Source organism: Canis lupus, chromosome 4 (genome assembly GCF_011100685.1).
Source record: "Canis lupus familiaris isolate Mischka breed German Shepherd chromosome 4, alternate assembly UU_Cfam_GSD_1.0, whole genome shotgun sequence".
In the NCBI taxonomy this organism is placed as follows: Eukaryota; Metazoa; Chordata; class Mammalia; order Carnivora; family Canidae; genus Canis; species Canis lupus.
Genome location: NC_049225.1, coordinates 63,424,327 through 63,436,977, shown reverse-complemented (window position 1 = coordinate 63,436,977; position 12,651 = coordinate 63,424,327). Strand labels below are relative to the sequence as shown.

At 36.8% G+C, this 12,651-nt stretch overlaps 1 long non-coding RNA gene across 1 annotated transcript in view; it reads right to left on the bottom strand.

The window, feature by feature from the left end:
• Positions 1–3,164: 3,164 nt before the first annotated feature.
• The window catches only part of LOC119871537, a 53,422-nt gene continuing 43,935 nt past the window's right edge, over positions 3,165–12,651 (bottom strand). The window contains exon 3 of the long non-coding RNA XR_005358479.1: positions 3,165–3,273. This is a non-coding gene — a long non-coding RNA (uncharacterized LOC119871537). The remainder of the gene's footprint in view (positions 3,274–12,651) is intronic.

Below are 12,651 nucleotides of genomic sequence, written 5' to 3'. Positions count from 1 at the left end.
CTCCCCTTCCACCACCCCTAGTTTGTTTCCCAGAGTTAGGAGTCTCTCATGTTCTGTCTCCCTTTCTGATATTTCCCACTCACTTTTTCTCCTTTCCCCTTTATTCCCTTTCACTATTTTTTATATTCCCCAAATGAATGAGACCATATAATGTTTGTCCTTCTCCAATTGACTTATTTCACTCAGCATAATACCCTCCAGTTCCATCCACGTCAAAGCAAATGGTGGGTATTTGTTGTTTCTAATGGCTGAGTAATATTCCATTGTATACATAGACCACATTTTCTTTATCCATTCATCTTTCGATGGACACCGAGGCTCCTTCCACAGTTTGGCTATGGTGGACATTGCTGCTATAAACATCGGGGTGCAGGTGTCCCGGCGTTTCACTGCATCTGTATCTTTGGGGTAAATCCCCAGCAGTGCAATTGCTGGGTCATATGGCAGATCTATTTTTAACTCTTTGAGGAGGGTATTATGCTGAGTGAAATAAGTCAATCGGAGAAGGACAAACATTATATGGTCTCATTCATTTGGGGAATATAAAAATAGTGAAAGGGATAAAGGGGAAAGGAGAAAAAATGAGTGGGAAATATCAGAAAGGGAGACAGAACATGAGAGACTTCTAACTCTGCTGACCACTTCTAATGGAATAGTGCAATAGAGGATCCTATGCATTGAGATGAGATGTTGTTGGGAGAGAAGCAGCAAGTAGTTAGGGACATCTGCATGGAAAAAATGACCATATGTAGATTTAAATAACACCCATTCGAATGATGGAAATTTGATTGAAATTAACATAGTCAAAGGATCTGCTTTTGAGTAAATTTATCTAGAAACATTCAGGTAGACTGCTTAATTTCCTAAGGAATGTGTTTATGCCTATGTTCAGTTAAAATATATATGTACATGCACACACAAATACACACTACACAGCAAAATATCTCAAGCATTTGTTTCACTTACTCTAAACAACAAAAATGTGTCTTAATCTAACATAGGAATCAAGGTATCTGAGATGTTAGAGGTTTACTTTTTTAAGCATTTCCTGTCATAAAGTTCCTCTACCTAATATTTTAAAACATTTACATTTGATACTTAGTTGAGCAGTGTTCTTCAAGAGTTTTGATAATATGGTAACCACTGAAAATAACAATTGATCTTGTTTTACTTGTTTTAATGAGATATAAGAACAAAGTGGGATATTTTTTAGTAAACAATAATAATTCCAACCCCTCTGGTTAAAAACTTTCCGCTTCTTCATCCTACATTTTTTTTATACTCAATGGTAAGACCTTGGTCACATTGGACAATTAATAAGTGTTTGAGAACTTATTTAGAAATGATTGATATTTTTCTTTTCCCACATCTTCTCTTGCAAAAAGATCTGTTAAATTTAGACAGATGAACTGGGTGAAATTTAGAGATGAATGCAAAGAAAAATTAAGCTATTAGTTCTTTTTAAGATAGGAAATTAAAACAATTGAAATATTTTCTCTTTCATTCACAGAATAAGTCAGGATTCTGAGGGTCCCAGACACGGCAGCACATGGATGGAGACAAGATATAGCAGACTGAGAAATCCAAACAGTTTAATCCTGTATATTAGTCCATACAGACACATGCTTCTTCTCCTGCATGGGTAAGCCTCTTGCCCCTGACCAAAATCACTATAAGATAACAAGTTAAACTAGAATAGAGCCTGGTAATATATAGAAATGAGAGGAAAAGGGATAGAATGATAGAATGCAGTCTCTTATAATCATAAACATGCAGCCTGTAATACTTTTAAATTTTAACGTAAGTCAATGGAGCTCACCATCAACTGCATAATATGAATACCTGAATAAGAATATTACAAAAAGATAGATATAAGTTTTCCACTTAGTGCTTCTTTAGGGTACAAGTGTGAGCAAAGTATCTGTCATATACATACATATATATATATATATATATGTATATATTTGGGGTAATTTATCAACAGGAAATGGAATGGGAAGGCTGAAGAAAAAAGTACAAGTATAGACAACAAAGCCCTTAAAGAATTGACTGAGTGCAATGGTTAATCTTCTTTTTTTTTTTTAAGATTTGATTTATTTATTCATGAGAGACCCAGAGAGAGAGAAAGAGAGAGAGAGAGAGAGAGGCAGAGACACAGGCAGAGGCAGAAGCAGGCTCCATGCAGGGAGCCTGACATGGAACTCGATCCCGGGTCTCCAGAATCACACCCTGGGCCTAAGGCGGCGCTAAACCGCTGAGCCACCCGGGCTACCCTGCAATGGTTAATTTTATTTGTCAATTTGACTGGTCCATGCTGTACCACATATTTGATTAAACATTATTCTAAGTGTGGTATAATTATAAAGTGTATTAAATACTTAATTATATATATCCTATTGGTTCTGTCTCTATGGAGAACCCTGACTAATACACTAAAGGAACAGGAAGGACTACATTGTACCCCATTATTCCCTCTCTCTTCAGAAAAGTTTAGTTGTGCACCTGAATAGTATGAGCTGGAACACAATGTACCATGTCAGACAAGGGACACTTTCCCAGAAATGAAGTAGAAGAAAAACCCAAAGCCAGAAGTTTGCTCTGAATATATACATATCCAGTTTCTACAACACTGTGGTAGAAACAACATCGGTGCTTAGTATTATAACATTTCTAGACCACTCACTGCTTGCTGTTTAACCCCAGCCATCAACAGCTTCCAGCAAAACTTCCTGTTGTTTCATTTGTCAGATGCAGTCTGATAAGAGCAAAGTGAGGAGTCAGGGTGGGCCACACTCTGCTTCTCATTTCTCATAAATAGGAATCCATCTGCGTACAGCATGCAGTGGTATATAAAACAAACCACAATGAAGGAGTTGTAGCAATCTTTTAACCTTCTGTATTTTGCAGAGTTCTCTCACCATATTTTGGAGTCAAGACAATAAATATTCGTTTCTTCTTTGTCTGCTCCTCTGTTCCAACTAGCCTGTAGGTCCTGGACCTTTAAGATAACATGGGCCTGTATGTAAGAGGTAGCACACCTGGGTTCTTGATCAGATTTAACAACATCTGTAATTGTAGAAATAGAACATTAAATAAAAGGAAGTTCATAAACAATGGGACCCCGGAAGGCAGCCAGGCCCTCAGTCTTGAAAAAAGTGCTTACCACAGCTTAATACTAATAGCTGGACACAGGTGGAGGACAAAGCTACCCAGCCATTCTGAAAGTTCAACTTGAGGGATGTATTCAGATTTTTCAGAAATTTCTGTGTCTTCCTGGGGAAAAAAAAACACGCATATTCTTTTCAAAAAGTGTAATAGACTACAGCTTAACAAATGAGTTCCAGCTGTTTAAAATTAGATTACTAAAATAATTCCATATAAGAATATTCCCCCCCCCCCCAAAAAAAAAAAAAGAATATTCCCTAGGAATATATCATTTTCATTAAGTTGGGATCTGGATGACTCATTCATTTAAGGTGCTAGTCTCCAAATTGAAGCCTAAGATAGTTAATAAGTATTAATAAGCATGCTGTTTGTAACAATCCTGTCTCCATTACTTAAATTGCCCATACTAAAAAAAAAAAAAAAAAAAAATGCCATTTTTAAAAACAAAGTGCTTGAATCACCACCCAGAAGACACTAATCACACTAAAACTGTTTGACCCAGGGGAAAGCAACAGAATATAAACTTGAAGAATTCTGCACTGGGATGCAGAAAACATGAGTGATGATCTCTGTTTTACCACTTGTCAGTCACATGAATTTGGGCAACTTTCTTTTTTTTTAATATTTTTTTCTTTATTTATTTATGATAGTCACAGAGAGAGAGAGAGAGGCAGAGACATAGGCAGAGGGAGAAGCAGGCTCCATGCACCGGGAGCCCGACGTGGGATTCGATCCGGAGTCTCCAGGATCGCGCCCTGGGCCAAAGGCAGGCGCCAAACCGCTGCGCCACCCAGGGATCCCTGGGCAACTTTCTTTACCTTAGTTGTCCAACTATGATATGGAGATAGTGTTTATAATGATAAACTTGCTTGAAGTCCACTGTAGCTGAATAATTCCATGACTTTTCTGCTATAAATTGTGTTTTTAATACATGTCTAAAAATTGTATTTTTTAAGGTTTTTATTTATTTATTCATGGGAGACACAGAGAGAGAGAGAGAGGCAGAGACACAGGCAGAGGGAGAAGCAGGCTCCATGCAGGGAGCCCGACGTGGGACTCGATTCCAGGTCTCTAGGATCACGCCCTGGGCTGAAGGCGGCACTAAACCGCTAAGCCACCAGGGCTGCCCTAAAAATTGTATTTTTAATATATGCCTAAAAATCAAACATAGGCACGTGTAACTTGGCCCCTTAAATTGGTGGAAGTTTCCTCCATGATGTGCCTTATATTTCTTCCTAGGCTTTCTTAATCCTCCTTAATGTGAAAAAGTGACAAGGTCTTTTTTGGATTTTCTTTTCCTGGTCTTAGAGTGTGTTCTTATGGAGATGTTGCCCCTTTAATTACTAAACCCACCACTCTTGTTTCTTTCACCTATCAGTTCATATTATGATAATTCATATGAATTTAGAAGATTATTCAAACATTGAATATTCTGTAAGTTCTACTTATTTGTCAGAAAGTTTACAAAATGATGCAAATGTTACATATTAAATACTAGTAGTTAGACATTCAGTACATAAAAACATCATAATATATTTACAATGCATATAGCCCCTCCTGAGCAGAGTGACTAAAAGCAATTTCTTCTTTAAAAATAAAATGCCATTGTCAAATAACTTAGGACCCTACAACCTAAAGACTCTAGACTCTAGAACAATTCCATATATAGTCCTCCATATAGTCCTTTGTGCGAGTTTTTTTGTCCCTGTTTATCCTAGAAAGCAAACAAACAAAAAACCCTCCATCATCTAAGACCATGCTTTTGAAACAGCAACAAGTAAATGCACATAGATACATGTTGACAAATAAAGGGTGATTCAAGCCAAATAATAAGCCTGATGCATTTTCCTGGAATATCTTTTGAAGATCAAAATGAAAGTTTGTCTGATTTTCTAAAATAATAGGATACAAAACAATTCTCAAATTTCCTATATGCTTCTTGAGAAGATACTCCCCAAACCAGCTTCCCTACACTCTGAAGATATTTATTCTTACTCCTCTCCCATTTAGGAACACTTCAATGGAAGCATTTGAGGTAATTAGACCTAAGGAAATCTAAAAGTATCTCTTCTTTGAAATACAAAATGAACAATGTAGTAGAAAATACACATACCATTTTCTACAACAATATAGATAACTTGCATTCTAAGTTGGTATCTAAGTATATATTCTGAAATCCTTGGAAGTCTTTTTAGCATCAACAGTGTCACTGCCTGCAAGTAGCAATAGTTTTCAGAGGGAAGGGAATAAGAAAAATATAACAAGGAATTTACTCCCTGCCCCATCCTCACTCTCTGTCTTCTCATACAAGAACTAGCTTTCTCTAAAAACTATTTTGTTCACAGAATGTCATAGAAGGTCTGGTTTCCCTTTCACTCATCTCTTTCATATCAGTAAAGCTTAGGTCACAGACTTAACATGTCCTGTTCTTTGTTTGGAAAACAGTTCTGGAACACTAGGTATAGAGAGCAGAGAGGATTCCAGAGACCAGAGCCAGCTTCACTCTGAGTCAGAGACTACGGAAAAGACTGTGGGAAAAAGAGCTGGCCTCCAGGGACTTCCTGATCTGACTGCTCTTCGAAGTCACTCCTTTATCCCTGCAAGAAGGAGGGGGCTGAACCCTGTTCCCACCAGAGAATATCAACCACAAACCTCTTGGACAAGGACATGCACATACTCCACCCTGCCAAAGACAAAGGACAGTTTTCAAAGGGACAGATATAGCAAGTCACCAACAAATCAATCTACATGTTGTTTTTTACAGGGACAATAGCTTATGTTTTGTTAAATTAAAAAACTATCACATGCTTATTATACAAAATTCAGACAGCATATAAAAGCACAAGGAACAAAGTATAAGAAAATCATGTGAAATAGATATATGATTCTCTGATAATCTACTATGTGCCTGGCATTTTATAAAATGTATTAGTACTAATAAAGACACAGAGGCTGCTCTCAAGGAATTTATAACCTTATGGAAACTTTGCACTTGAGGCAGTCTCAAATAGGATGGCAAAAGAGATCACTGGATGTACAGATTTAAGCACTCAAGGTGATTGTTGGGTCCACAGAGTGTTGGCTGAATGCCAATGAAGAGGGGGCACTCTGGGCAGTTTCTCTTATTCCTCTCCAGGAGGACAAAGACTTATAGAAGGCCATGCTGAGAACAGAGGGCACACCAGGGCCTGTCGTATCTTTTTTTTTTTTTTTTAATGACATTGAAGAAGCACTGACTCTGAGTTCAAAAAATAGCCCTGCCACACATAGTAATGTGGCCAACCCCTCTTAAAATGTCTTAGCTCGTTTTTTAAAACAAGCTTAGTAATGTCCACCTCAACACTGTGGTAGTATGTTAAGCCATTTATCTTCATAACAGCTCTATGAAGTAGCTACTTGATTGACACCATTCTGTGTAGGAAACCGAGACACAGAAAATCTGTGTAACTGGCCCAAGATCACCTACATAGTAAGTGGTAGAGCCTGGATTTGAACGCAGGCAGCCAAGCTCCCGAGTACATGCTCTAGGCTCTGTAGTGGTTAGTCACTACTGCCTTTTTCATCTCCCCTGAATTAAGTGAAAGCCTAATAGCTGCCATTTAAATAATAATCTGGTGAAGAAGGAGGGAGTGATTTTTTAGAGCCTGGGGAACTGACACCAAAGACTATGCTTTATAAAGTCTTAGATATTATAAAAATAATAATAGTTGATTGTCTTATCAGCTGAAAAGCATTATAGCAAGTAGTAGAATGGAGGGTATTATGCTGAGTGAAGTAAGTCAGTCGGAGAAGGACAAACATTATATGTTCCCCTACAGTATGAAATAGTGGCTAAGAGAGACACCAGGATGCCCGGGTGCTGATCCTAAATCAGTCACTACTGAATGAACTCCACTACAATAAGCAAATCACTCAGTGTCTGGGCTTTGGCTTCTCCATTGATCAGGTGAGCAGGGTGTAATAGGTTACTAGTTCGTAATCTCTTGGTGATCATAAACCACTTTCATGCGTTCAGTGAGCTCTCCCTCCCGAAAAATGCATATAGATACATAAGACAGAAAGCTTTGCATAAAATTCAGCTATGAAATTGTATTATGTTTAAGTGTCAAACTGAAATGTAATATCCATGAGGGCAAGGGACTGGTCCTTTTCATGTCTATATCCCCAGTTACTATAACAGTACTTGGCTCCCTCAAACTATCAATTGAATGTATAAATAGATGAGGACTCCTAGTCTCCTTGAAATCAACCCATATTAACCCCAGACTAAGAACCTTGGATTGAATTATTTTTAAGGCCTTTATTTTGGTTCTGAAAGATCTAAAGTTGAATCACATGAAATTCTCAATACTCTGTTGCTTCTGACCAATAAAAATGGCAATTTCATGTCCTTCAACCTAACATATTAATTTAAAATTTTATTCACTCACCTAGTGACTATCTGTATGTTTTTGATATCTAGTGCTGTTTTAGTTCTAATCCTGTTGATCTGTGACAGCTGTTAGTCACCTTGCATCTACCACACAATGAAACCCAGGCAAGCAGATAAATATGTTACATTTCCTGCTTCTTGTGAACTGACTGTGAATGCCCATCTCTCTTTTAGGTACAATTCTTTTATACCTTAACTTTCAGTTTCTCCTTATATTACATTATTTGAAATTTATCAATACTTCTATAAATGCTTCCTTTAAGAGGTAGCAGCTACCTCTTACTCTTATAAGTCAGACTTCTGGAATAATTGTTAAAACAGAAGAAGTGTGTTCAACCAGAAGCAAAGCTTTTAAAAATGCTTGCCAAGTATAAACCTTGGGTTAATTAGAGTGTAAAATAGCTATTTCATTGTGCAGCTTCTGTGTTTGATCATAAAACATCCCAGCTAGCATTTATTCAGCATTATAGGTATCCTTTAACATCTAGTGTCCATTATTCAAGCATTGTGCATTGTGAATTTGAAAAGCCTCTGGAAATACTCTACTTTTGAATACTCTTAGTATTAAATTTTTTAAATGCCTGAAACAAGTAGAATACACTTTTATGAGTTAACTTGATGCAGCTTAACTACTGTGGCAATATTTCTGAAATATGCTATGCATATGTTGCCTAACTCAGTCTTAACTATTACATACAATGGCAATGATAATTTATTTGCATTTGTGAGGAAAGCAAAATGACAGTATATGAAAGTTCTATTGTGTGGTAAGGCCACTCCTTCCTCTTCTTAACCATAAAGATTTAATGAGTGGTATTTCAATGAGATTTCTACCAGCCTTCAGCTAAGCTGCCTCTTTTTCTTCTCTAAAAGAATGTTTCCATTAAGATGGGTTGAGGTCAGTTCAGGTAGAATTAAGATTAAAAAATAAACTAGAAAAACTTCCTGTGGAAAGGGTAAAAACTAAGAGAAGCCCAGTGCATAGCAATGTCAGCCAAATAAAGGGAACAGAAATAATGATATAGATATAGTTATAGTTATTATAACATTCAGTGTGTATTTCCCTAAACCATTCCTGCTGTCTGCTATATTTGTTATGAAGTCCAAAGTGGGGAAAAATTAGTAGAAGGTTTTTTTTTTTCTTACTTTACTAGTTGCATTTTTTAAATATTTGGCTTGCTCATTGCTAGTTGGAGTTGTCCAAAAAATGATAGAATTGGATGAAAGAAATGAACATCTGAATCCTAAAGCAACTCAAATTCTTGAATGGGGCGTGTGTGTGTGTGTGTGTGTGTGTGTGTGTGTGTGTGTAAGAGAGGGGGCATAAAACAAAATCAAAAAGGTAGGCAAAAAAAATTAAAATTAAATACATTGATTCCTCAGTTGAACTAGTAATACTGAAATTATCACTTTTGAAAAGGTACTTAATAAAAAGGAAAAGGAAACCAAAGAGATTGACTCTTCCAACCCAGAATTACCAAACTTTGTAGTCCTTTAATTCTCTATAGACACTCCCCTCTCATTCAGTCATGGAAAAGCAAACCTGAATATATTTTCTAGAAAGTGGATTTTTATAAACAGCCCATATAACTCTTCACATGAACTCTTACTGAAAATAATATTATAACCATATAGACTCAAGCATCCATACTCAGGGAACTTTTAGAGAGAATGAGATGATTGGGGGTGGGGGGGGAATGAGAATCAGATCTACTTGTGAAGTATACTTGTAAGAAAAACAATAGGGAGAAACTTGAAACTCCTGATGATGATAAAAGTTTGAGAATTCTTTATTAATTTTAGTTATTCTATCTTTATTCAGATGAAGTAAGTATCTATATCCAGCAAAAGTAAATCCAAATATTCTATTCAGAATTTAATGCTATATTTCCCCAATGAAATGTCTTTCATAGTAAATAAGAGGGTTCAGATTGTCAAATTATTTACAACTTTTACAGGTTTTGTGTTATCAAGTATCTAGTAAACAAGTGGCCCAGAATTCCTTTCTAACCTGTACTACTTCTCTCTGATCTCCTTTGAAAATTCCGGAGAAACATAATGAAATCAATTATTTTCTCTTTGAGCATATTAACTTTGAAAAAATAAAGAGAAGAGGGAAGAGAAAAATGGTAGATAGATTTTTTTTCTCCTCTTGGAGAAAGCCACAAGTACCATGAAGTTCTGCTTTTCTGAAGTTTTGTGTGAGAAGGGAGAGAGGGGAGAGAGTTTGCAAAAATCCAACAATTGCAGAATCAGAAGCCAGAGCCAGAACCCAATCTGGGACAGTAATGTCCCTCCTCATTATCTTATCTCCAATGTGAAAGGAAGCAGAAGCAAAGGCCAGGGTCCTTTCCTAATCAGTAGCCAGAAAACCAGTTATAAAGGAAAAAAAAAAAACACAATTACCCTGAAGGAAGATTTTTTTTTAAAGATAATGCATTGAGAGAAAGGTTACTGATCAGTATTCTTTACTTACAGTTTACATTTAAAAATAAAAGTAGCAAAAGTATCAAAGAAAGGAAAAGGAAAGGATACTAAAACCTAAGAAACAATCACATGGGCAAAAAATGTATTTATTCCTCAACTGAACTAATAAAAAAGTGAAATTTCAAGGAGATACTAAATAAAAGGTAAAAGAAAACACAGAAATACAAAGATATAAAGAAAAAACCACTATTGAATCTTTTTCTCACAGTCAGATGGGAAAAAAAAAACTATAAAGAGGAAAACTATAAAGTCTCACAACAATGAAACAGCAACATAATCCTCAACTTGAAACTGCAAAACTCCATCAGAGAGAGCATGTCAGATAATACGAGAATGAGGTCTTCACTGGTTGACTGCAGTTGCTCCAGGTTCACCATTCCTTAGGGACTTACAGGAAAAACTTACTTCTTTCCCTCAGATCCATGATAATCAAGGTAAGCAAAGTATTTGCCAAAATAGTGAGCAAAAGAGCCACTAACAGAAGTTTTCTGATTTAGAGCGCCTTAGAATCACCTGGGACCTGGTTGAGAATTCTGATTCCCATAATCCTTCACTAGGAATGCGATTTCATTATCTGAGAATGAGGCCCAAGGATCCACATTTTTATTTAGCATCTAGAGTAACTCTAAAGCACCTTGCGAAGCACTGCATTGAAATTGCGGTATCAGATAAAGGGCTAGTTTCCAAGATCTATAAAGAACTTATTAAACTCAACAGCAAAGAAGCAAACAATCCAATCGTGAAATGGGCAAAAGACATGAACAGAAATCTCACAGAGGAAGACATAGACGTGGCCAACATGCACATGAGGAAATGCTCCGCATCACTTGCCATCAGGGAAATATAAATCAACACCACAATGAGATACCACCTCACACCAATGAGAATGGGGAAAATTAACAAAGCAGGAAGCCACAAATGTTGGAGAGGATGTGGAGAAAAGGGAACCCTCCTGCCCTGCAGGTGGGAATGTGAACTGGTGCAGCCACTCTGGAAAACTGTGTGGAGGTTCCTCCAAGAGTTAAAAATAGATCTGCCCTACGACCCAGCAATTGCACTGCTGGGGATTTACCCCAAAGATACAGATGCAATGAAACGCCGGGACACCTGCACCCCTATGTTTATAGCAGCAATGTCCACCATAGCCAAACTGTGGAAGGAGCCTCGGTGTCCATCGAAAGATGAATGGATAAAGAAGATATGGTCTATGTATACAATGGAATATTACTCAGCCATTAGAAATGACAAATACCCACCATTTGCTTCGACGTGGATGGAACTGGAGGGTATTATCCTGAGTGAAATAAGTCAATCAGAGAAGGACAAACATTATATGGTCTCATTCATTTGGGGAATATAAAAAATAGTGAAAGGGCATAAAGGGGAAAGGAGAAAAAGTGAGTGGGAAATATCAGAAAGGGAGACAGAACATGAGAGACTCCTAACTCTGGGAAACGAACTAGGGGTGGTGGAAGGGGAGGTGGGCAGGGGGTTGGGGGTGACTGGGTGAAGGGCACTGAGGGGGGCACTTGACGGGATGAACACTGGGTGTTATTCTATATGTTGGCAAATTGAACACCAATAAAGCTAGGCATGCCTATGTGTTCAGTCAAAAAAAAAAAAAAGAATTCCTCTGCTCATTTGCTGTCTATGTAGGTTGCCTTGGTGAATGTGAAACATCTTGGTTACCCCCTCCTCTAAAAAAGGGGCAGGCACAAGTTTTGTTGCTTGTGTTTGGGAAAAGGATAAAATTCAAGGTGTTTCCAGCAACCTTTGCAACTATCAGCAAGCCCTTTCCTTGTTAAAGCCAGAAATTTTGCTAAATTCATCAGACTCTTGTCTTCAAAGATCCAAAGAAATACTATATTTGAAAACCATTTTCAGATTATTTCTTAAGATCCTAAAAAAAAGGCAATCTATGTAAATATACATTTTTAGTAAGTACATGTTTTAGAAGGGAAGTATATGCTACTTGTCCAAATCACCAGATTGCATTTTAAATACATTTATTGACTTAATTTGAATGGAAATTGTTAGAAATAGGATTTTAAAAGTTATCTACAAAAATTAAGATCATACAGATACAAAAAATATTGGAAATCCTATATGTCATTTCTGAGAGCTCTCATCTTTCTAAATTTTCTTACTGTTCTATAACCTCAGAGTTGGCTAGTAAAACTCCCCTGAAGTACAATGGGGTGCTTACAGGCACTTATATGTGTGAGAATCTTGGTACATTACTGACTGCAAATCAAACCTCCTAGAAAACTGTCTTGCTTTACTGCTTGGAATAGATTGTCCCTTTCAAAATGGGTTTCATGAGTTACTTTGCTCCTCCAACAGAGTTGAGATGTATTAATTCCTCAGGCAAATCTACATTTTTAATGATCAAAAGTGATTTTATTATAATCACTCTTCCCATGTATGTTCAATTGTGAATCAGTTTTTTTATTTTACTATTCTATGATCCATTGAGTACTCAGAGATAGATATTTTCTATAAAATAAAATGTAAAGTATTATTAGACTAATAAAGTCTATTTTTATGGCCACAATAGCCTACCCACG